Here is a 25,010-nt window from a genome sequence, read left to right as displayed (position 1 = left end):
CCGATAGAGAGATTCCTTCTAGAATTGCCCAAAACCAGAGCTGCATTGCCTCTCTGCACAGTGGCCGTGATCCTACGCCTCCTCTTTTGTTGAGGTAGTGCATGGCCACTGTGTTGTCCATCATTATCAGGACATTTTTCCCCTGTACAAAAAAAAGCCTTCAGCGCTAGTCTGATTGCTCTCAGCTCTAACAGGTTGATATGTAGGCTGGACTCCGATGGAGACCAACGACCGCTGATGGTCAAGTCGTTGGTATGGGCTCCCCACCCCGTGAGTGAGGCATCTGTGACTACTGTTATCTCCGGCCATGGTTGCCAAAACAGTTCTCCCTTCAAGATGTTTTTCTGGCAGGCCCACCACTGAAGGTCTCGAGCCACCTTGTCCGGAACCTGAAGGAGGTCTGTCATTCTCCATGAGAATTGCGACCACTGAGTTCTCAGTGCCCACTGAAGAGATCTCATTCTCAGGCGAGCCTCTGGCACAAGGAAGATGCAGGATGCCATGCGGCCCAGCAACCTCAAAAAGTCGAAGTCTGGGAGACGTTGGGCATTTTGAAACTTGGTGACCATCTGCAGAATATCTTGAGCCCTCACCTCCGGTGGAAAGGCTTTTCCCAGGGAAGTGTCCAGGACCGCTCCAATGAACTGGAGTCTCTGTGATGGTATCATCTGTGACTTCTTTAAATTGAGGGAGAAGCCCAGTTTGTGAAGGAAGTGGCAGATATAATCTAGCTGAATCGGAGCTTGTTCCGAAGATACAGCTCTGATCAGCCAATCGTCCAGGTAGGGGTAGACGTGAATCCCTTCCCTACTTAGACTTGCAGCCACTACCGACATGAGCTTGGTGAAGACCCTTGGGGCGGAGGTCAGCCCAAATGGCAGAACTCGAAATTGATAATGAGAGCCGCCAATTGCAAACTTCAGGTATTTCCGGTGTTGAGATGGATTGGCACATGGAAATAAGCATCCTGGAGGTTCAGAGATACCAGCCAGTCCTGGAGCTGGAGGGCCTGAAGGATCTGAGAGAGAGTTACCATCTTGAACTTGTCCTTCCTCAGGAACTTGTTCAATTTTCATAAGTCCAAGATAGGTCTCAGTCCTCCGTCTTTCTTCGGTATGAGAAAGTAGGGGGGAGTACCAGCCCTTGTTCCTCTCCGCTACAGGTACCGGTTCTATGGCACCTTTCTCTAGCAGGTCTACAATTTCCTGCAAGAGGAGTGGGTCTGGAACTTTCAGAGAGCTGTTCCCCGGTGGATGACTCTAAGGGATGCGTAGAAAAGGCAGGCAGTAACCTTGGGCAACTGTCTCCAATGCCAAGCATCTGACGTAATAGCCTGCTATTCCGTCAGATGTTGAGTTAACCTGCCCCCTACTGGTGTCTTGTGAGGAGAGTCCTCAGAGCGGTTTGGAGGCGGCTGATGCAGATGCCGAGGGTAAAGAGGCACTTGCTGCTGCTGCGGCGGCGGCTTTTGTATTTTTAACCCGTCCACCTCTGGTGAATTATTTCTGACCCCTTTGAACCGGCTGTCCTCTGCCTCTTTCGAATGTGGAATAGAAGCGAAAGGACTTACCTCTTCAAGAGGTTTTTGAGGGGCGATATGGTGTCTGACGGATTGCAGTTCCCAGGCATTTTGCTGCTGCCTTTGATGTTTGAAGCTTTTCTAAACTGTCATCTGCCTTCTTACCAAACAAGGAAGAGCCGTCAAAGGGCATATTCAAGAGTCTGCTTTGCACATCTGGAGCAAAACCAGACTTCCGCAACCAAGCAAATCTCCTAGTTGTTGTACTTGCTGCCATGGCCCTGCTGATGCTGTCAGCAGAATCAATGCCAGTTTGAAGGGATTCGCACATAGCGTCTTTACCATCCTTGATGATGTTTAGGAACGCTTTCCTTTCTTCTCCCTCCGGGAGGCAGTCAGCCGCTGATGAAGCACACTCCCAAGGTGTGTGGCTGAACCTTGCGAGCGTACAAGTAGCATTGATGGATTTCAATGCCATGCTACATGCAGAAAATACTTTTTTGGCCATAGAGTCATATCTCTCATCATCCCTGTCCTGTGGAACAGTAGGGTAAGCCGATTTACTACCTGATGAAGTAGCTGCCTGAACAACCAGACTCTCCGGAGTTGGGTGTTTGGATAAATATTCAGGGTCAGCAGAAGACACCCTATATTTAGCTGATAATTTTTTGTTAACCGCCGGGATTACCTCAGGTGTTTCCCAGTTTGCTAATATTCTCCTTTGTAATGCCGCATGAAATGGCACCACAGGATCCTCCTGTGGACCTTTGACCAAGATGTCTGCGAGGTCGTCTTGCTGAAAAGCAGGTGAGGGTGTGGACCACCCCATAAACTCTATTATCCTTGCCATCAAGGTTCTATAAGGGGTTTCAGCATGTTCCCCTGGGTCTGGTCTGGCAAATTCCACTTCTGGGGAAGTGTCCAACCCACTTGCTTCCTGTAAGGATTCTTTGAGGTCTTTCAACCCACCTTCCTCAGAAGTAAATTCCTCTGGTACAGGAGTTGCAGATCCCTGCAACTCAAAAGGTCTTTCCTGATCCGAATCCTCCCCTTCTTCATAAATAGATAAGACTCTGGAGTGATCAGGTCTTGAAAATGGTATAAATCCCATTTCCAGAGCAGAAGGGGCCAAATTCGTCATGATTGGCTGAGAAAACGTCGACGGCGTCGACACGGACGTTAAAGGCTTCGAAGCCATCGAAAAAGGCGTAGAGAAAGGTGGTAGAGGCCTCGATGAACTCGAGAGTATCGGAATTATACTCGAGGTTGTCGATGACATTCTCGTGATCGAGGCTCTGGGTATGGCCACTGGCTGTGAGGTGGCGGTGGGTTTGTCCTTTCTCGGCATCGACTCGACTGAGCTGTGCGTCGAAGAACCCTTCGATAACGGCGTCCCCTTTCCCCAGCTCATGAGTCTTCCTTGTCCGTGGTATTGTTATGGTGAACTGCGGTGGGTCGTGCAACGTTTATCACTGGTCATCTTTCGCTTGTGAGGTTCTAATGAAGTCCGTGACAGGCATGGAAGATTGGCAGTGGAATCATACGGTGCCCAACTCCTGAATGCGCTGAGTGGGTGCTATTCTCTTTGCTGCGTCGAGGCATTTGTGACTGTGCCTGTGATGTACTGCTCGGCGAAGTCGCACCAAGCTTCTACGTGATGTGCAGCCTTGTCATGAAGTGCTGCTGTTATTTTCTCCATGGTGTAGATATTTGTGGCAATCTGTATCCAGTCCTTTTTATCTGGCAGATGGGGGATTTCCATTTTATAACCAGTCCCGCCCCTGCCACCAGTAGCAGGGGGGAGACTAGACCGCTTACTCTATTCAGTTCGTCATCCTCTTCGAGGCCGAAAAGGATCGGGAGAGGGGATAATTCCCTGTCTATGCCGTCTAGTTATTTAATCCATCCTAGGACTTCTTGCCAGTAGATGCAAACTTTGGGGCAGGACCACCACATGTGTCAGTAGTCGGCATCACTACCACATTGTCGCCAGCATCTCGGGCTGGAGCTTTGAAACATTTTAGACAGCCTGTGTGGGTCGTACTGCCACCTATGAAGTAATTTTATTGTGTGTAGTTTGTACTGGGCTGCAATTGATATTTTGTCCCATGCCTGCTGCTCAAATTCTCTGCCGAAATCTCTCTCCCATCTGCCCTTCAGACGGAGACTAGGGATTTCATCTTTAGTGATTAGGGCCCTGTACATTCGTGCCATTAGGCCCTTAGAAGTGCTGGTCGTGTCCAGAATCGTCTCAAAGGGGGTTAGTTGCCTTTGCGTGGTGGTTTTTCATTCTCTCCTGGATAGTACACCTTTCAGCCGTAAATAAAAGAAGACCGGGATCGGGTGTAACTGGAGAGCTTCTTCTAGTTCTGTGATCGAGATGAATTTCCAATCTCTACAAAGTTGACCGACTCTGTCGAAGCCGGCATCAAACCAGGTCTGGTATCTGGCGTGTTCAGGGATTTCCTCTCTGATCCCGGGGGACCAGAGATGGCTTAAGGGTGAGGGCCACGTGGTAACCCCAGACATTGCTTTCCCTTTCTTCCATATATTCCACATCGTTTCCAGGATAGGGTGTTCGCGCAACCTTCTTATGAGCTTCGATCTGGGGACCCATAACCATTCTGCTAATGTTGCGGGGGTTAGATTGTTGTCTAGCTGGACCCATTGAAGGTCTTTTCTATCTCGTAGGTGCGGGATCAGGACTCTGAGTTGTGTGGCCTGGTAATACCGTTCTATGTCCGGAAGGCCGACTCGTCCTAGCTCCTTTGGTAGTATTAAGATGTCGTAGGGGATCCTGGGTTTCTTTCTATTCCACAGGAATTCTAGTATGGCCTTTTTTTTAAAAAATAACATTTTATTGTCTTTTCACCTTACAATACAATAGCATTGAACACACAAAAATAACTGTGCATACAAATGGCAGAGCTACACGAGGGACTGTTGCGTACTTGCGTACCAATGTAGAAACACAAATAACGATCGGAACGCAGAAAATATTAGTCATATCAAGGGTCCGCTGACATTTCGCATTTAGTTCCTTCAGACGACTGAAGACAATTATTGTCATAGTTAATATACTCGGCGACGGTGAGGGTGCTGTTTTACGAGTTGGGTTAGCTCAGTTCGTATAAGTCTCACAACTCCTTCCATTTCCCCCCATATCTTGTCTGCTTTGCCCGGGTATCCTCTTGCTTGGTAAACCCATCTTTCCATTAGGATAATTGCGTCTATGTCTCACTTCCATTGTTCGTATTGTGGAGTGATCTCTGAACCCCACAGCTGCGCGATATTTCTCTTAGCAATTCCGGTAGCTGTTGAAAGTAATAATTTTTCAAAGCGCGTTAAGTCCTGTTCTGTCTCGATACCCAGGAGGAGGAGTTTGGGATCAGTAGGAATTAATCGGCCTAAGACTCTGGAGAGTCTATCGCAGCAACTACGCCAGAAGCGTTGTACAGGTGTACATTGCCATAGAATGTGATAGAATGTCCCCTCTTGCTGCTTACACTGTAAGCATTTTGGGTCAGATGTCTTGCCCCACCTGTATAGCGCCACACGAGGATAATATACTTTGTGGAGTATTTTCAGCTGAATGAGTCTAATTCTTGCTGAGATCGCTGTTTCCCTGGGGTACATCAGGGTGTCGATCCAGTCTTCCGGAAGAATCGGGCCCACATCCCCTCCCATTTGAGTTTTAGGCTCGACAGCTCTTTTGTGGCAAAGGAGGAGATAGCGTTGTACATGGTGGATGTAACCTTGGCTTTCACACTGTCGGCAACTATATTCCTCTCTATGGGTGTACATTCTGGCATCTCCAACAGGTGGGCTCTTTGAGAGTTTCCACTATAACCAATTACACCATGCACTAACAGAACAGAGGGAGGGAGGCTGTGTGTGAGCGAGAGTTCGGCAAATGGGATCAACTGGTTGTTAGCATATACTTGCTTGATGGTATGGATACCAGCTGCTGCCCAAACCGGCCATTTAGGAAGATTAATCGAGGCCCACAAGGTGGGCATTGCTCCAGATGGGCTGGACCGGGCTGAGCGTGTCGTCCCAACCTATGTATTTGTGGGTATCCCTCCATATTTGGGCTGTGTGGGCTGTAATCGTGCCCCTAGGGTGACGGTTCACACTGGCGTATAAACTTTCAATCGGAGTCAAATCATATCGAGCAACGATCTCAGCCTGTATGTGGGGGAGTTTTGGGTTCCCGTGGAGAATGTCATTTATTGTCGCCATCTGCGAGGCCCAGTAGTAGACTTGAATATTCGGTAGTCCTATTCCCCCCCCTCCCAGACCGAGCGCTGGAGGGTTCTTAAAGCTATTCTCGGGTGTTTCCCCGCCCATAGAAGCCTACGTGTTATTCTGTCACTCATTCGGAACTCTACAGCGGGAATACTGAGAGGGGCGTTCTGGAGAATGTAGAGGAACCGGGTCAGGGCCAGCATTTTAAATAGTGCTGCTCTGCCTAACAGTGTCAATGGTAGTAATGCCCAGTGATCTACATCCTGCGAGTATCTTTTGACCAGAGGGTGTAAGTTTTGGGGTACATAGTTATCAAGATTGCTTTCTATTAGGATGCCGAGGTATCTGAACTGATTGAATTCAATGCGATATGGGGAGTCAGATTGCGGAATGCAGTCTATCCCTTTAACCGCGAAGAGCACAGATTTCGCCCAATTCACTCGTAGTCCGCTAAAGACACCATAATCTATCAGTATTTGAGTTACTACAGGGCAGGATAACGCCGGGTCACCCAGATATACCAGAAGGTCATCAGCGTACAAGGACACTCTGTCCTCCCATTCTGGATTCCAACAGAAGCCACACCACGTGGGTGAGCTCCGTAGGATGATCGCCAATGGTTCTATCACTAAAGCAAACAGCATAGCCGAAAGTGGGGAGCCTTGCCTGGTACCCTTTCCCAGCGGGAATACGCGCGAAGGCCATCCATTCACCCTTACCTCCGCCAGTGGGCAGTTATAGAGGAGTTGGACCCATTTTATAAAGGAATCACCAAATTGCATCTTTCTCATGATTGCCCATAGAGCCTCCCAATAGACTGAATCGAAGGCTTTTTCGAAGCCAGTAGTGCTAGCGATTGATGCAGCACAGGTGCCCACTCTAGTGCCAGATGGAGTCTACGAATGTTCATCCTCGTTGACCTTTGGGGCATGAAGCCACATTGGTCCGGGTGGATCAGTGTTGTAATGACCGCTTGGAGTCTATTTGCTAGTACCTTGGCCAAAATCTTGGCTTCACTATTGATTAGGGATATGGGTCTATATGAGCTGCACTCATCGGGGGGTTTGCCTTCCTTGGGGATCACTATTATAGTGGCCTTGCGGAGGTCCGGTGGGAGCCTACCTTTAGTTAGGGAGCGTTCGAACAAGCTGAGCATTTGCGTGGATATGTCCAGATGATTCCGCTTTTTCCAGACATCGATCGGGAACCCGTTGGGTCCTGGGGTCTTGCCTGTTTGTAGCTGGGAGATGGCTGCAGAGATTTCTTCCATTGTTACCTTGCTGTCTAACATAGTGACCTGTTCTGTGGCGAGTATCGGGAGGTCAGCGTCATCGAGTATGTCACTGGCCGGTGCGGTGGCAGGGGGCTTGTAGAGATTTTCATAGTAGTCCGCAAAACAATCTGCTATCTCCGCGTCAGTGGAGACTGGTGTTGCGCCTGATGTCCTAACACATTTCACCTTTTGTTGCCCCTCTTCACGTCGCTCCAGCCATTCTGGCATTTTCCCAGCTTTATCCCCTGTTTCATAAAGGCGTGCCCTCATGGCACGATGTGCCTTTTGGGCGCAGTCAAGTGATCGGTTGTGGAGTTTCTTTTGCGCCAATGACAATTCTCGATTAATCTCTGGGGTATCGTTGGCGATGTGCTCTGCCTCCCTGGTCACGACCTCCTCCTCGGCGGACTTGATCAGTTCACAGTGAGCTTTCTTTTTTGCTGACGTCCAAGGACTGTTTATAGGCTTCCCATATAGTATGATAGGATTATCAACGGATCCTGAGTTTAGTTCATAGTAATTGGAGGTGGCTGCCTCCATCTTCTCCTGTAGCTCTGGGAACCCCAGGTAATAGGAGTTCAGTCGCCATGCAGGTGGGGGGTACGGCCTCTCTGTCTCTAGTTCCAGGATCAGCGGGGAGTGATCCGAGATCCCCCGTGGAAGAAGGGATGCGTTGGATATTTTGTGGACATTATGATTTGGGAGGAAAAAATAGTCTATTCTGGACATAGAGGCATGTACTCCAGAGTGAAAGGAGTATTCTCGGGCATTCTTGTGTATGTCCCGCCATGCATCTCGTAGCCCCAGAGAGGAGGCGAATGCCGCCAGTTTGGTGGTGGCGGCAGGATTCCTTGCTCTCAGGTGTGAGCGATCGGAGACATTTTCCATGACCTTGTTTAAGTCCCCCCCCAAGCACCCAAGTGTCTGCATCGTTTTGTGCCAGGATCGGGGTCATGTCTGCTAGGAGAGCACGGAGTAGAGATGGGGGTGGGGGGTGTTTTGTAGGGTGGGGGGATTGTTTAAGAGTATACTGCCAGGATAGTCAGAGTTTGATTCCATATTGTTGGTTGGACGTGTACATAGTGGCCACTTTGGTCTATTGGGAAATGCGTAATTTCCAAAGGGTGCCTTTTATGTATGAAAATCAGCACACCTCTAGCGCCCATGGAAAAACCTGCGTGTACTGCAGTGCGGTAGTTGGATCGTTGGAAAAATGTGCATGATGTCCACGCCGGATTGGTTTCTGTCAGGAGAACTATATCTGGGGAGTGGAGGTTCAAAACTTGTAACACTAACCTCCTTTTGATGCTGGAGCCCAGCCCATTGACATTCCATGTCATGAGTGTTAGTCGCCTGGTGGTTCGAGCCTCCTCAGGTATCAAGTGTGTAGGGGTAAGGTTTGACAGGCGTGTTTCTGTGGATGATTTTGCCGCAAAGTGGTAGCCACTGGCCTGGATGTATTCCGTGAATAAACTGGTATAGGGGGCGAGAGCTCTGTGGCGCTCCATTACACAATGACCCTATCGTACTGCACAATGTTGCACACACTTCATACACCTCCCTGCTGCAGATTTCCTGGCTGTGGTTGCTGCTGTTGGTCTTGTTCCGGCGGCCGCTCTGGTGGAGGACTATTGCGTTCCCTCCTCTGTCTTCCCTCCGCACTCAAGTCCCCCTCTATGTGGCGCTCAGCCCAGCTCCACGCCTCTCTGGGGTCGGTGAAGTGCACGGTCGTGCCCCCATGGAATATCTTGAGTTGGGCAGGGAAAATTAGCCCATATTTGACACCCATTGAGTGCAGACGTTTGAGCGGGTCAAATGACTGACGTGCTTTCTGGACCTCCTTGGTGAAATCGGGGAAGAAGGCTATCTTTGATCCGTTAAATGTGACCGTGCCCTTCGATCTGGCAAGTTGGAGAACAGTGTCCCTATCTCTATAGTTTAGAAAACTGGCAATGACTGTGCGTGGTGGAGCTCCTGGTGTCACTTTGCCGGCTGGGATACGGTGGGCCTGCTCAATAGAAAAGAACCTGGATAATGACTCTACGACATAGGTGTTCGCCAGCCATTCCTCAAGGAACAGTTCCATGCATTGCCCTTCAGCTTTTTCAGGAAGACCGATTATACAGATATTATTGCGTCTGGATCTGCCCGCACTGTCATCGGCTCTTGCTTCCAGAGTCTTTATGCGTGTTAGCATGTTCGTCACTTGCCGATTTACTCCTCGCAAGCCATCTTCTGCTTCCGAGATTCGTGCCTCCGCTTCTCCCGTGCGGGAGGTCAGCTTCTGTAGATCATGACGCAACAAGGACACGTCCGCACCAATACTGTCCATCTTTTTTTCCATTGAGGTCCTGGAACTGGCAATGGCGCCCATTATGTCTCTGATGGAGATCTGGTCTTCACCATGGTCTGGGTCGGCCGATGGGAGCCTCTCTGGCGAGCGAGGCACAGGTATAGCTGCCTATTGATCGATCCTGCTCTGCGTGAATGTTTTCCTTGGCTTATCCTTCCCCATTTTATGCTAGTTAGGATTTTGGTGCAGGAGGCCGGTGTCTGATCTCGAGGGGGGAGCGCCAACTGTTAGGATTGGGCGCTGTTTGTGGAATATTAGTGCCAATTGCAGTGGCACTGAGCGTGCAGTACTTTTTTCCCCCTGCAAATCTTATGTGCTCCTGTTCCCACAATGTCCTTTGGCCTGGCAGTTGGCAGACACGATTCATGGCCCGCAGCGCAGCACGGCACAGGTAGGCGTAGTTGTGGATTGTGATCTGGGTGCACGCCTTATCTCGCCCACTGGAGCCCCAGGATTCCTTCCTTTGGTGACAATTACACAAGTCGGGTAGCACGTCGCTGAGGCAAGGTGTCGCTGGGCGTCGCTCTCTGTAGGGGAGGATGGTTCCCGATATGGCCGGGTGGGCCTGCTGCGGGCTTATATCAATTGGGCTGAGGTGCTTATGCACGTTCTCACGTTTTGCCCCACAGCGCAGTGCCCGTGTCCGACTCCAGCGCCGCAGTGGGGCTCTATGGGTTCTCCCCTGTGTCGTCCTCCCTAGCAGTGCAGGGCTGCCTATCAAGTACTTGGGGTGTCCAGGAGAGTTATAGGCTAGTGCTGGTAGAGGTTGGGGCCCCAGCTGGAGGGTTATCAATGGGGGGGGGCACCAACACTCTTTATCCCTCCTTCCCCCACTCCTTACCGCCGCGTTCGGGTCATCAGAGGCCTGCCCTCAGCCTCAGGGGGCTCGGTGCGGACGCTCCACGCTAGGCGGAGCGCCCGTTGGAACGCCGCGGATCCTCCTCAGCTGCCGGTTCGTGGCGCTCTCCACCTCGGATCAGGCTCTCCTCTCCCCTCGGATATGCGGGGGACCGTTCCGCGGGAGAAGGGGAAGGGCGCCACTCCACAGCTCCCTCGCCACCGCTCTGGTCTCCGCTCTTAAAGTCCGCTCCGGGCACACAGCTGGAAGGGTGTCCAGACGTAGGCGCTCACCTCGCAGTTTACAGCAAGGTCTGTATCCACCGCGGATGAAAGGGCAGAGCCCGCCCGCGACTGCTGTACAATTTCACCGCAGGAGTCAGGATATTGTCCTCAAAGCCGGCTCCACACACGAGCCCGTTGGTGCTGCGCCCGTCGTGTGGCTATGTCACAGGGGCTTGTTTCTTCTGCTTCAGTCGCCGGCTAGTGCCCATTTACGGCGGCCATCTTGGGATCGGCATGGAGTTCGGATCCCGTAACTTTCAATCGCTCGGGACAACAATCCCCGCTGCGATTTCACGCCGGAACCCTGCAATTCAATGCAGGAGAGTCCCCCTACACCGGTGGGATGCTTTGGGGCTCAACACAGAGAAGTTTTAATGCAGGATGTTAACAGGATAAGGCCAGTGGCGCGGAGCAGCAGAAGCTCACGTCCTCATCGAGCGGCTGCTGGCCACGCCCCCCTAGTATGGCCTTCTTGACTTGTCTGAAGAAGTGTTCGGGGATTGCGATGGGCAAAACCTAAAAAGGATACAGGAAACGTGGGAGGCTCACCATTTTGATTGCATTTAGGCGTCCCATCGAGGAGATAGTAAGCAGTTTCCATTTTCTAAGATCAGCCTTAAGGGTTTCGAGAAGTTGAGGAAAGTTTGCTTCGTAAAGGTCGTCAAGGTGTCTTGTTAGGTTGATCCCCAGGTATCTCAGTGTTGGGCCTCCAACGATCAGCCCAAGGCATTCGAGGACAGTTTGCTGTTCTGGGGAGGGTTCCTGGAGTGGGAAGAGAGTGGATTTGTTTTGGTTCATTTTAAAGCTTGAGAGTCTGCTATATTCCTCTATTAATTGGATTGCTCGTGGGATTGAGGATGCTGGGTTTATCACATGGAGGAGGATGTCGTCAGCGTACAGCGCTAGTTTATATTCTCTGCCGTTCACCTGCATCCCCTCGACAGTGGGATCTGCTCGAAGCGATTGAGCGAGCGGTTCCAGGGAGAGCGCAAAGAGTATTGCTGAAAGGGGGCACCCTTGTCACGTTCCCCTACTGAGAAGAAACCAGCGTGAGAATTGGGAGTTTACTGCCACTGATGCTCTTGGGGTAGCATAGACAGCTTTGATTCCTCGACGGAGTGTGGGACCCAAGCCTATTTTCTGTAACGTGGCCTCCAGGAACTGCCATTCGACTCTGTCGAACGCCTTCTCAGCATCGATTGTAAGTAAAGCTGAAGTTTGGTGATTTATGGGCCTCGTGAATTAAGTGGAGAGTTTTCCAGGTGGAATCTGCGCCTTGTCTACCTAAGATGAAACCTACTTGATCGTTGTGTATTATTGCCGGCATGTGTGTCTCCAGCCTTGCTGTGAGGACTCTTGTGTAGATTTTAGCATCAATATTTAGCAGGGATATAGGACGGTAGGAGGCGCACAGCTTTGGGTCTTTGCCCTCCTTGGGAATGACCGTTATTAGTGCTTCCGAAAACGATTCCGGGGCTACTCCTGATTGAAGGATGTTATTAAAGAGATCGACCATGAAAGGGAGAAGGGCATCTTTGAAGGTCTTATAAAACCCTGCTGTGTAGCCATCATTTCCGGGGGCTTTCCCTGTGGGAAGTCTCTTGATTGCCTCTTCAATTTCTTCTCTGGTGATGGGAGCTTCTAGGGTTTGTGCTATGTCTGGTGGGAGAGTTGGCAAGGATATTTTATCCATGTAGTCTCATCAATTCCGGATGCGGGGCAGCCTGTGACGTATATAATGTCTGTGAAGTTGGCAAAGGCTTCAGGGATATTGGGAGGGTGTGGGTCGTGGGAATCACCTTCGTTTTGGATTGTGGGCACCCATCGCTCCTGGCGTTGCCCACGGAGTCTCGTGGCAAGTAGAGCGCCTGCTTTATTACCGTGTTCGTAATGCTTTTGCTTCAGACATTGGAGCTTGCAAGCAATGTTACCTGTCTCCATTTGTCGTAGTTCTCCCCTTTTGTCATTGGCCAGCTTAATCTTTTGTAGCCTATCATGACCTGTAGATTGTGCCGTGAGATCGAGTTGGACGATTTAGTTTCTGAGCCTATTTTCTATGAGTTGGCTTTCTCTTTTCTTCGCTGCCCCCTCTTTAATGAGTATTCCCTTCCAGGTAGACTTGCCAGCTTCCCATACTGTGTTCATGGAAATTTCGCCTGTGTGGTTCAGTTCGAAATATTGGGTAATGTCTAGTTCGAGCTGTTCCCGGAAGACTGGATCTCTGAGGAGAGTCTCGTTGCATCGCCATTTGGAGCTCCTCCGGGGGAGAGCCATCTGGTCAATACTGTCCGCGACCATGCCATGGTCCGACCACGTGACAGGCGATATGGTGGCTTCAGACATCTCGGTGGTGAGATCTGATGTTAGGCATATTTAGACGATTCTTGAGAACGTTGCATGCGGTGCTGAAAAAAATGTAAAGCCTGTGGGGGTACCGGACAGAATGCGGGGGTCGTGGTAGGGTTGCCTGCCTGCCTGCCCTGAGTTGGGTACATCCACGTGTTGAGATCGCCTCCCAATATCACTTCACCCTCTGCTTCATTCATGTCTTTCGGGATTGTGTGTTGTAGGAATCTTGACTGTCCAGTGTTGGGTGCATACACTGATGCAAGGGTGATGACTGTACCCTTTATCTTGCCAACTAATACTAGAGCTCTGCCGCTTACATCTGCCCAGGACTTTAAGAGCTCAAATCGGATCGTTTTGTTGACTAAGATGCCGACTCCCGCTTTCATTAGTGGGCCAGAGCCCCAGTATTCCGTGCCCAGCTTGGTGTATAGGACCCTCCTTTCCTCCCCCTTGCTATATCGGGTTTCTTGTAAAAAAAATATATCTAGATTCGTCCTCTTGAACTCCCTGGACACCAAGGACCTTTTAGTAGGAGAATTAAGTCCCTTGACATGTAGTGTGCCAATCTTGAGCATGCCATGCCCGTCACCGGATACGTCATGACTGTCGGTCAGTGTTATGTTCGTTGAACTCATCATGTTGCGCTGACCTTTCCAAGAAATTGCCACGATGGAAGTAGTGTGATAGCTGCCCCTAGTTTACAGGGGTTTTACAATTTGGTATATCCCTCCGTCTCCCTTGCCCCATTGGGTATTAAACATCATACCCGTTACCCCCAGTTTCCGCTGTCTGCCCCTCATGTTTCTCATGGGGGTCTGTGTCCCAGTTGGATGCCGTCCGAGGAGCACCAGGTGTCTACTGCCGGTCTACTGTCGGATCACCAGTGAGGGTCGTAACCACACGACCCCGATCACAACGAACATCTCATTAACATTCTGAGCCCCACCTCCCCCCTTTTTCTCCGTTTATGCTTTGGTCTTAACAACAGATTATCAAACAACAGTAACTGCTATTGTGAACAAGTAAATGAAATGATACATGCAGTTTTAGGGTTCGTCTCCACCAGGCGTTCATCTCTGCGCCTCGGATGATGGTCTTGTCGTGTCACTTATCAGGCCGGGCCTCTGATCTGAATTCCGAGATGTTGGTGGTCGTTGAAAAATGGTGTTGAGTCAAGTGTCGCCACGGCGAAGGACGCACCTCTGTCGTTTCATTTGTTACTGTCTGGGGTGTCATTGGGTCGTCTGTACTTCCTGGATCCCTTGACTTTTTTCCTCCTCGGACCTGAAGGTCTGCGATGCACTCCCGTATTTCTTCTTCGGAGGATTATCTTCCTACTCCCATGCTCAAACGTGAGGGAGAAGGGGTATCCCCACCTGTATCTAGTCCCTTGCTCTTTGAGCCATTTCGTTAGGGGGCTACAGAGACGCCGCAGGGCCAGGGTGAGCGAGGATAAGTCTTGAAAAATGGTTATCTGGGCTCCCCCTAGGGAGAGCGCGTCGCAGGACCTGGCCTTCGTGAGTATTCTGGCTCTGTCTTGGTATTTATGAAATCTGACAAGGACAGATCTCGGTCCGCCTGGGGGGGCCTCTGGCTCTGTGTATCCTCTCTATCATCGGTTTGTCGATATTTTCGTCTGCTGCTAGGATTCTGATGATGTCATGTACAGTTTGCTTGAGGTCTTCCTCTGTTTCTCCTTCACGTTCCGGCATTCCGAAAAATCATAGGTTATGTCTTCTTTCTCTATTTTCTAAATCGTCGATTTTCAGATGAATTTCGTCCTCCCTCCTCTCAATGTTGCGCATTCTGAGGTCTAGTTGGGTTTCTAATGTATCTATTGAAGCTTGATTGTTTTCGACACCCTCTAATCTCTCTTCAATTTTGTCCACTCTTTGTGTCATTATATCAATTTTGCCACCAAGGTTCGCTCCCATGTTTCGAATTTTGCTCAGGAAGGTGGCAATGTCTCCCTTAGTGGCTGCCGCTCCTATCTCCGAAGTTTCCACTGACATTGTAGCGTTTGTTTCAGGTTCCAGGTGTGGTGGGGTATAGGTGAACCTGGCCAGCTTGCGTTGGATGTTCATACGATACCTGTATGCGAGGAGGCACACGCCCCTGGAGTGGGAGCCTTACCCTCTGCACTGGCGTGATGTGGAGTTCTCAAGGTGCGTAGTGGAATGTCGTTCAGGGAGTCTGGGATGGTGGGGTTGTGATGGTGGGAGGAGGCGCACGCCCTGAGACCAGGGGCCGTACCCTCCACTTGCATCGTTTCCCGGTTCCGAGACCAATGTAATGCCTGGGGAGTCTAGTGCATGGGCTGATCTTGTTGGTAGGCTCAAGAGGGTTCGTAATGGGTGGGTCTTGCAGCGGAGGGCTCAGGCTTTGGCAAAGTTCGGAGTGTCCCCTTATGGATATTTAGTTTGTGCTCATTGGTGATCCGCCTGTGCGGCTCTCAGCAGGGGCAGCCGACTGTATGCCCAACCCTCAGCGTTGCCCTCTGTTCATAGGCTAACCCCTTGCGTCATGTGGTATAGCTCCTAGGGGTATGTTCAAGAGACGGTCTCCCGGGGATGCACGTTGGGGCACAGCCTATAGATTTTGGCGATATGCTAAATTGGTGGAGGGCAGGTCTCAACGTAGGGGGGTCTTGTTTGATGAACACTACATGAGAGGGCTGAGAGGATTCCAGCAGCTGATCCCTTGTTGTTGCCTCGTGGGTAGGGGATGCGGCTATGAACTCCTCTATAGGGATTGTGGGGGAATGCAAGTCTTCCACTTGAGGCGTAGCACTGGGTGTGCTGTGGGGTGTTTTATGATGAGCTTTGGTTTCTATACCCTCTGTCAGGGCTAAAAAGGGGTGCCCAGGTCACTTGTTGGTGGCCGGGGGCACCCCTCTCCGAGTCCGCTCATGTGGGCCCTCTGGGCCTTTTAAGGTAGGCGATGTTGGGGGAGGTCTCGGTGGAAGCGCCTCTTCCGAAGGCACTGAGCTGCGAGTGCTGCTGTTTGCAGCGGGAGACTGGAGGAGAGGCCGAGATCACCTCGCGTCCCGCCCGTGGCCACGTCTACGGTGTGGGGCAGGGGCGAGAGGCAGGAAGGGCTCCTCCTCCGTGAACAGGGTCGCAGAAGGCACCCCAGGCTGGTGTGAGGCCACAAGGAATGTTCTGAGGGGGGGTGTGGGGGTGAGGCACCTACCCGCTCCGCTGCGATGGTCCCTTCAGTGCGGCGCCGGGTCCCGACACCGCTCAGGCGGGCAGACGGGGGTTGCGCATGGGCCTCCCTGTCGCGCGCTCGCCAGCAGCAGCAGAATCCTCGTTGCGGGGAGGGAGATTCACACCTCCCGGAGGGTCACAGCGAGGTCCGCGCTCTACACGAGCGGGCGGTGGGAGGGGCCGGGCACTCGAGGGCCTGCTCCGGCGCTGCCGTATCTTCACCTGCTGCATATGTGGTCGGAGAGGGGAGGCTCACGCCGTGGGTCTTTTCTCCTCAATGGGGTCACGAACCCCTGGTGGAGAACCAGCTCACATTATATGGGGTATCAAGTCTGCACGCGCGGGGGGAATCAAAAGTGGGGGCTCAGGTCACTTTTGAGGTCTGTGTGTTGGAGCTTACACGGAGGTGCTACTCATCCATGCGCCCCCTGGTGGCCACCTCCACTATGGCTTTTATGCACAAGTCTTAATGTCCTTTTATACAATCCACTGTGGACACTGGACATTCCTCGGTCGAGTTCACTCTTGTCAGCACAATGTTCATTGGGGTATCATACCTCCACCTGGTTCACGTTTGCCAGCCCCACAGTTCCTTCTGTTTTCTCACTATGCGGGATTCACTTCCCCTCGTCTTCCAATTACTTGTCCAATTACTTGTCGGTCGGAAGTAATAGCCACTAAGAAGGCAGTTTTATATGTTAGGTGTTTAAGATTTGACTTATGCATAGGTTCAAAGGGAGGTCCCATGACCTTTGCGAATACTACATTGAGATCCCAGCGTGGCGGTGGTTTTGAAATTGGAGGGTGGAATCTTTTTACTGCCTCCATGAATGCCTTAATGACGGGAACTTTCCACCACGATACTGATATTTATAAAGTTGAACACTAACCCAGAGTCTAACAAGTGGAGCATATAGTTTAGAATGTGGGGTGGAGTATATTCTACAGGGATTGTTTAGACTGGCACCAAATTACAAATCTCCTCCATTTGTCGAAATAACAGTGTATGGTTTTGGCTTCAGGATATCCATACACCTCTGTGGTAGATTGAGATGACCAAACTATGACCTCAGGAGCCATGCTGCCAAGTTCATTGAGTGAGGTTGAGGGTGTGCTGTTTTTCCCCTGTGTTGGATCAGGCACAGGAGTTTGATGGGATCGCACATCGCCAGTTTGCGCAAATGTTGATACCATGATTGTCCTGCCCACATGGGAGCAACTAGGAGGAGCGTCATTTGTTCTCTGTGAATCTTGTTCACCACCATGCTCATAAGAGGAGTTGGGGGGGTAGGGGGGGGAAGCGTAAGCAAATTTCCCTGACCAGCTCATCCATAGGGCGTTCCCCTTGGAGTCTGGTTGGGGAAACCTGGATGCGAAGTCTGGGCACTGCTCGTTTTCTCTTGTAAAGAACAAATCTAGTGTGGGGTAACCCCACTGTGAGAAGATGTGGTCTACGACATTTGTGTCTAGTTGCCACTCATGTTCCTCTGGTAGGGGATCTCTGCTTAGCGAGTCTGCGAGGGTGTTGAGTTCCCCTGGAACATGTTGGAAAGACAGGAACATCCCCGTCCGAGTGCCCATTTCTATATTTTCTGTGCTAGCTTGGACAGATTTGGAGAATGTGTGGCCCCCTGCTTGTTGATGTAGAACATTGCAGTGGTACTGTCGGTTAGGATCTGTACGGATTGATTTATCAGCTGTGCTTTGAATGCTTGAAGCGCTTTGAACACTGCCAGAAGTTCCAGCAGCTTGATGTGGTTCTTTGCCGTGATGCGAGTCCACAGACCATGTGCTGTGAGAGGAAGGTGATATGCGTCCCACCCGGAGAGTGAAGTGTCTGTTGTAACTATCGCTTGCACCACCGAATTGGAGAAGGGTTTTCCCCTCAACAGATTCTCTTTTGTCCACCAGCGAAGGTCTTGTACTAGTGTTGGCGAAATGACCACTAGATCGTCCCACTGACCGCTTGCCTGAGACCACTGTTTCACCAACTACTGCTGCATGGGGCGCAAGGATATCCTCCACTAAATCCTTGTCGACCTGCATCTCCTGGGTGTCAATTTTAAAATGCTGGGCAGCCATGAGAAGCTGCTCATTATATTGGAGCTGGTTATCAATTGGTAAATCAGCTACTGGTTGATCCTGGTTATCTGGGGATTGGATGATGTAGATGTCATCATCGTCTTAATACTGATCCTGGTCATTCTCGTCTGCTTGGTCACCCTGGGAACTTGGTTCCTGACCGTCTGAGGGGTCCACTAAATAGATGTCTTGAGTTGGGTCAAGAGCCAATGAAGTGGAGCGGGCTTGGCTGGAGGTGCTCGGCTGAGAGGTGCCTAGATGAAGCACCTTGGCAATTGGTTCGTCCCCGGTTGCCCCTACTCCCTCTGTTAAGGCCTGTGGATTTCTAAATTCACCAGGGTGCTGGTCCATAAAACCTACAAAACCCGACAGCCTTCTCATAATCTTATGAAAACTTTCTGGGGTCCACTCGGTTGATCTTGGTAAGATTGAGGGGGGGGTAGGAGTGTCCTGCAAGGTTGTGGGCTCCTTGTGACATATGATAGGTAGAGGCCTGGGAAAGCAGGGGCGTCAAAGACTTGGGTGTTTGACATTTTAGGCCGTAGAAGGCTGGGTGGGACATGTTTTTTAATGAGCACTCTCATTTTTGATGTATTAGAAGGGGACGTCGAAACTCCATTCGGAGCACGTCCTTCGGCACGGGAAAGAAGTGCCATTTTAGGTGTAGTTTCTGAAACGGGGCGTCACTTAGGGCACGGATGCTGCCTTCACTGGATTCCCCCGCCATGTCTATGGAGGCTTCGGCCCGCATGGCGTGGGCGGCCCAGCAGTTTATTCGACGTTCCTTTAGTGTTTTTGGTCTAAAAAGCTTGCAGGACTTACAAGTCTTTTAGGGGTGGTCCCTCGGCTGACAGCGATTGCACACTTTGTGCGTGTCCTTTTAGGGGTCCTCTTACAGGATTGGATACAATTTAACAGCGGTGGTTGTAGTCGATGTTTCCATCCGCTGAAATCTGCTGAAGCAGTTGGTAGTGCGGCGGGCGATGTGCGATTGAAGAAAGGATATGAAGAAACTGTAAAGTTAAACTTTGTCTAGCAAAAGGCATTAGCCTGAGGAACTCTGCAAATTATTGACCGCGATGGAGGAAAAAAATAACAACCTGAGAGACCTCGGCGTGTGAAGGACTATGGGTACAGTAGATGTCACACTAGGGATAGAATTACATAAACGCCCCGTCAATGTCCCTTTTTGAGTTTCGAAAACAGATAATGTAATACTCCACGACTACCAATAGATGTCGGCCTATGCACAGCATGTGAATCTAAGCAGATACAAGCATCAGAAATACGAATACGGTGAATAATGTATTATATATATATATATATATATATATATATATATATATATATATATAATACATTATTATAATACATTATACAGTGAATAATGTATTATAAATATAATACATTATTCACCGTATTCGTATTTCTGATGTTTGTATCTGCTTAGATTCACATGCTATGCATAGGCCGACATCTAGTGGTAGCCATGGAGTGTTAGATTTTTTGTTTTTGAAACAGGACGTAGACAGGGTGTGCCAGTTATACTTTCCAACAATAGGGACCTTCCACCAAGACCTTGTTTTGTGAAGTGGTGTACGCGGACAGAGCCGCTAGGTGAACCTTGATGGAGGCGAATACTAGACCAGAGTCTAGGAAGTGGTGCATGTAGTGAAGAATATGTGATGGTGTACATTCAAAAGGGGTTACGTTTTTTGACTGGCACATGTTACAAATATTTTCCATTTGTTGAAGTAACAGTGTCTGGTGTTAGGTTTGCGTGTCTCTTTGAGGATTTCCATACAGCTTTGAGGTAGTTTTAAATTACCAAACTCTGACTTCAGCTGCCAAGCTGCCAAGTTCATAGATTGAGGCTTGGAGTGTAACATTGTTCCCCTGTGTTGGGTGAGCAGAGTATGTTGAAGGGGCACAAGAGCTTGACTGGGTCGCACATCGCCAGTCTGAACAGATGCGGAAACCAAGGTCATCCCACCCACATTGGAGCAACCAGAATTAGAGTTACTTGTTCCTGGTTCATTTTGTGCACTGTCCTTCTCAGGAGCGCTGTAGGTGGAAAAGCATAAGCAAATTTCCCTGACCAGCTGATCCATAGGGTGCTCCCCTTGGATCTGGGTTGGGGAAACCTGGATGCGAAGTCTGGGCATTGTGCGTTTAAGCTTGTGGCGAACAGGTCTTAAGGGGGATAGCCTCAGAGGGGAAACATATGGTCTAACATTTCTCTGTTGAGTTGCCACCAATGTCCTTCGGGTAGGGGCTGTCTTGCTTAGAGAGTCTGCTAGAAAATTGAGTTCCCCTGGAACGTGGAGACACTAGGAACATGTTACGGTTGAGTGCCCACTTCCAAATGTTTATGTAAAACATGGCAGTGGTGCAGTCTGTGAGGACTTGCACTGTTTGACATGTTAGATGTACCTGAAAGGCTTGCAGTGCCTGGAGTCCAGCTAGTAGCACCAAAAGATTGATGTGATTTTGGGCTATGATCCGTGTCCACAGGCCATGCGCTGTGTGGTGAAGGTAATGGGCTCCCCATTGGGAGAGTGAGGCGTCTGCTGTAACTATTGATTGCACAAGAGGATTGTGAAAGGCTTTCTTTAACAGATTTTTCTTTGACCACCAACGTAGCGCTTGTACTAGGGTTAGTGAAACAACCACTAGATCATCCCACTGACCGCTTGCCTGAGAACATTGTTTCCCTAACCACTCTTGCATTGGGCACATGTGCAAGCATGCTTGCGGAACCAGGTAAATGCATGAAGCCATCCCCCGAGCAAGCACATTGTTTTGCGTACTGTTATTTGGCAACTGGCCATATACTGAGATATTTGCAGCAGTATGTTTTAGACTTTCGTTTGAGGGATAGACAAGCACCTCTTCTGTTTTTGTGATGGCTCCTAGGAACTGTTTGGTTTTGCTTGGAACGAGACTTGATTTTTTTCTCGTTGATTGAGAATCCCAACTGGAACAGAAGGTTGATTGTTCTCTGGGTATTTTGCTTGCAAATTTGAGGGGAATCCGCTGTTATCAGCCAGCCATCCAGATAAGGGTACATTTGGATTGTCTGCGTAAGTGCACCACCACTACTGCCAATACCTCAGTGAAAACCCTTGGAGCGGAGGCTATGCCGAAGGGTAGCACTTTGAATTGATAGAGTTGATTTGCTATATTGGAGCGCAGGAATTTTCTGTGCGCTGCGAACATTGAAATATGAAAGTATGCATCTTTCATGTCCAATGTTGCCATGTAGTCCCCTTGTTTTAGCAATGGGATTACTTCTTGTAGCATTGTCAAGTACATTTTCTGTGGCTTGACATATGTGTTCGCAGGGCGCAGGTCTAGGCTAGGGCACCTTGTAAGGTCTTTCTTTGACACAAGGAAGTACATTGAATAGATATCCTTGTTTACCTGGTTTGCCGGGATGATTTCTCTGGCGTCCTTCATTAGCAGTGCTTTGACCTCTTCCAGCAGAACGCACGGTTCCTCCTGCGTCATTTATTTTGTCTTGGCGGGTGGTTGGCTGGTGTTTGTACGAGTTCTATGCAATAGCCTCCCGCCACAGTGGAAAGTACCCACTAATCTGACGTCATCCCCTCCCATGCTTGGGTAAAATGCGACCTCCTAATGGAGAAGCATGGAGCGGATGGTCATTGCTTTGGTGGGGTGGAGACTCCGGTGGAGAAGGCTCAGCCTCTACTTCTCGACCTTTTGTGCCCCCTTTCAACATTTTGTTGGGAGGATTGCCCCTGCGGGGAACCCCAAAATGAAGCCCGTCTGCCATGGTTGTAGTTGGAGAACCTCTGGGAGTTTTATCCTCTAAAACGTCATGTATTGAATGCGCCTCTCTGCAAAAAGCTGTCCCAGGGATTTGAGGGTGTCGTACTCCTCTTTGGCGCTCTTCAGTGCGTCCTTGACCACTTTCCCATATAAGGCCTTAGGCTCAATTGGCATATTTAAAAGGGTGGTTTGAGTTTCCAGCTTGAAACCGGATTGGCGTAGCCGCGCATGGCACTTGAGGGTACCCTCAGCTACTATTCTGACTGCATTATCTGCTGCGTCCAGACTATTTTTCAGGATGCAGCTTGACACCTGTTTACATTCAGCTACTTTTTAACAGCTGTGTCTTTAGGGGCTCTGCAGCAGTTGCTGTGAGATCTTGTCCCACTTGTGGCAATTATAACTCGCCATGAGTGTAGTGTTGTTGGCCATCCTTACTTTGTAAGCACCCGAGGAAGCTACTTTCCTGCCCAGTGCGTACATTTTTTTGCTCTCCTTGTCAGGAGGGGCTTCTGCAGAGGCTAAAGATGTACCCGCTCTCTTTCTAGTGCTAGTCACAATGAGAGAGTCAGGCTTTAGTTGGCCACTGATGTACAATGGGTCTGACGGGGCTGATCTGAACATTTTCTCAACACAAGGGTTGACTGCCCTCGTCAGGTTGGGGGTAAGTAAAGAAGGCTGAATGCTCCTTTGGATAGATTGGAGCAGTTGAATGAACTGTGTTGCAGATCTCTTATCCCTGAGGAGGTCCTCTACAAAGTCCTTGTCGATTTGTGCCTCTTGGGTATCGATTTTAAAATGTTCTGCAGCTTTTGAGAGAAGATCATTATACTGCAGATGGTTATCCACAGAGGAATCAGCCATGGGTTGGTCAAGATGGTTTGGAGATTGAATGATGTATACATCATCGTCATAGTATTGGTCTGTATCATCTATGTCCCCTTGGTCCGCTATTGAGCCACGGTCCCGCGAACCTGATGGTGTTACAATAGTATAGGTCGTCATGTCATCAGAGGTAGAGATATTAGGCTGTGTAGTGTCTAGGAAGGGTCTTTTGGCGTTGGGCTGCTTGTTAGCTGCTTCGCCTTGAGCGGGCCCTTGGAGGCTGGACGGCTGATCAGGGTGTTGATCAAATAAGTTTTAAAAAACTAGATGGTCACCTCAACTATCAAATTGTTCAGGTGTCCATTGAGTAGAGCTTGGTAAAACTGTGGATACGGGTAGGGAAAGCCTCGGATTTAGAGGGTTGTTTGTGGTGCATTGCCCCTGAGAGGTGGTCACTAGGGGCAGAGTGTGCTTTATCCTTTGAAAGAGGAGAGTGTGAGGATAGGGGCATCGAAGATTGAGTTTTTCGATGTTTTAGACTTGAGAAGAGTGTCTGGGATGCGTTTTCTCATTTTTTAATTCTTAGAAAGGGCAGTCGACGTGTCTTGACGCACGGTTGTCGGTACCCAAGGACTTGTCTGATTTGCTTGTGGTGTCGGTAACAGACTTCGGGATCTGTTTTGGGGGCCGGTCATGTGGCAAACGCCATCCCAATGGCCCAGAGGACAGGGACTTTTCGGACCTTCCCTTCGGCACCACGTATGGCTCATCAGTCAATGGCACGGTCGACTGTCGGCCATCGGGGGTGCGTTTAGTGTGGTGTGCAGTGTGGGTGCTTGAGCCACCGGGTGTCGTCTCTGTGGCAGAAACGCCGGCCTGCCTGTTGGGAGTCAGGGGCTCGAACGTGGGAATCCGTCGGGTCCCCATCACCCTCAGTGTCACTTAGGACATCTATGCTGCCATCGCTGGAGGCTCCCTCAACGTCCAGGGCGGCATGAGCCTGCATGGCGTGGTGGGCCCAGTGTTTAGTCTTTCAGTCCTTTAGAATCTTGGGCCAAAACAGTTTGCAGGACTTGCACTGTTTTTTGGAATGGCCCCAAGGAAGGCAGAGATTATACACCCTGTGCGAGTCCTTCGAGGGAAACTTCATGTTACAGGAAGGGCAAAATGTAAACTGTGTGTTTTCCATAGTAGGGAAAAATGGCAGCTGAGCGATGTAAAAGGAAGAAGAGGGAAATAGGCATTCTCTAAATGAGATGGATTATGAGCTCCCCCCACTCTTCCTACTGTGCAGGGCTGAGGACCGTTGGGGCCTTGGTAGGCCGCAGTCGAGGCGGATGAGTAGTTGTCGACTAATTATCTTGTCCTCGAAAGCCATTGCCGGAGATCCTGCGGTGTACAGACGTTGAAAGGATAGAAAGTCTATATTTAAATTTTGTACAAGGAACTCTGCAACTTGCTTTCGACTATGATGGCGGAAAAGAATCGGAGAGACCTCAACGCGTGAATGACCATGGGTACAGGAGACGACACATTAGGGATAGTATTACTGGCATGCCCTGTCAACGTCCCTTTTCGAGTTTCAAAAACAAAAAATGTAATACTCCGCAGCTACCACTAGATGTTGGCCTATGCACAGTATGTGATGTAAGCAGATCCACAAGCCTCAGTACATATGATACATTAAATACTATCCCGAGTGTGACATCCACTGTACCCATGGGGATTCACACGTGGAGGTCCCTCAGATTGTTTTGTTTCTGACATGAGGTTGCATGAAGTGTAGCCTGAGTACAGGTGCAGTAAAGCAGATTATGTATCAGATAAACCCAGAAAACACCTATGCACCCTCTAGTCTAAGGGAAGGAAGGGTGGGCGCATGTGACTAAGGCGATACAAGCATCAAAAATACGATTACGGTGAGTAATGTATCCCTTCTGAGGCTTGTGGAATCTGCTTAGATCACATGCTTTGCATAGATTAGCGAGCAGTGTTTGGAGAAGGTGGTGGGTTGTGAGAAGGTACAGTGGCAAATAGATGTTTTAGCACCGTTTGTCCCACCTGATAATCTGCTTTAGTGTGCGTCAATGCGTCAATGAAGTAGTGCTGAGTGAAGGTATGTACTGAGCTCCATGTAGAGGATTTGCAAATGGTGTCCAGAAGGACATTTGCGATAAAAGCTAAAGTCGCTCCTGTACCTCTGGTAGAGTGAGCTCTTGGTTTAAAAGGCAGTGTTTT

The 25,010-nt window shown here is 49.8% G+C and overlaps 1 protein-coding gene across 4 annotated transcripts in view; it reads right to left on the bottom strand.

Annotated features, from left to right (window-relative positions):
* Nucleotides 1–25,010, bottom strand: part of POR (cytochrome p450 oxidoreductase) — a 964,880-nt gene that overhangs the window by 48,680 nt on the left and 891,190 nt on the right. The gene's annotated exons all lie outside the window — the stretch shown is intronic.

Source organism: Ambystoma mexicanum, chromosome 9 (assembly GCF_040938575.1).
Source record: "Ambystoma mexicanum isolate Mex_15411 chromosome 9, UKY_AmexF1_1, whole genome shotgun sequence".
NCBI classification, from domain to species: Eukaryota; Metazoa; Chordata; class Amphibia; order Caudata; family Ambystomatidae; genus Ambystoma; species Ambystoma mexicanum.
Note: the sequence above shows the minus strand (reverse complement) of the source record. Positions and strands in the feature narration are given on the sequence as shown.